Here is a 603-nt window from a genome sequence, read left to right on the forward strand (position 1 = left end):
GTCAGAAAGGATTGAAAAATGATGATGTGGTTTTGAATGGTGCATTTTGAACACACAAAAAGTCAGGAGTTAGAATAAGTTTTAAAAATGAAATCCCTTTGTAACAGACGAGTTTCCGGATGAAATCCTGATACTTTGAAAGAGATTGTCTGTTTTGTATACGAGGTGCATCCAGTTTTTGCCGTAACCCTCTCAACTTTCTTGCACATGCTATGTGGATGAAATGATGATATCATGCCAAGTTTCAACCTTTTCAGAGTTCATTTGAAATGCTTTTCAATTTTAGGGTCTTATAGCTAAAAATAATTAGTAAATGCATGAAAAATAACAAATTAAGTCAGAAAGGATTGAAAAATGATGATGTGGCTTTGAATGGTGCATTTTGAATACAAAAAAAGTCAGGAGTTCAAATAGGTTTTAAAAAATGAAATCCCTTTGTAACAGACGAGTGTCCGGATGAAATCCTAATACTTTGAAAGAGATTGTCCGTTTTGTACACGAAGTGCATCCAGTTTTTGCCGTAACCCTCTCAACTTTCTTGCACATGCTATGTTGATGAAATGATGATATCATGCCAACTTTCAACCTTTTCAGAGTTCATTT

The sequence above is a fragment of the Triticum aestivum genome, chromosome 4D, assembly GCF_018294505.1.
Source record: "Triticum aestivum cultivar Chinese Spring chromosome 4D, IWGSC CS RefSeq v2.1, whole genome shotgun sequence".
NCBI lineage: Eukaryota > Viridiplantae > Streptophyta > Magnoliopsida > Poales > Poaceae > Triticum > Triticum aestivum.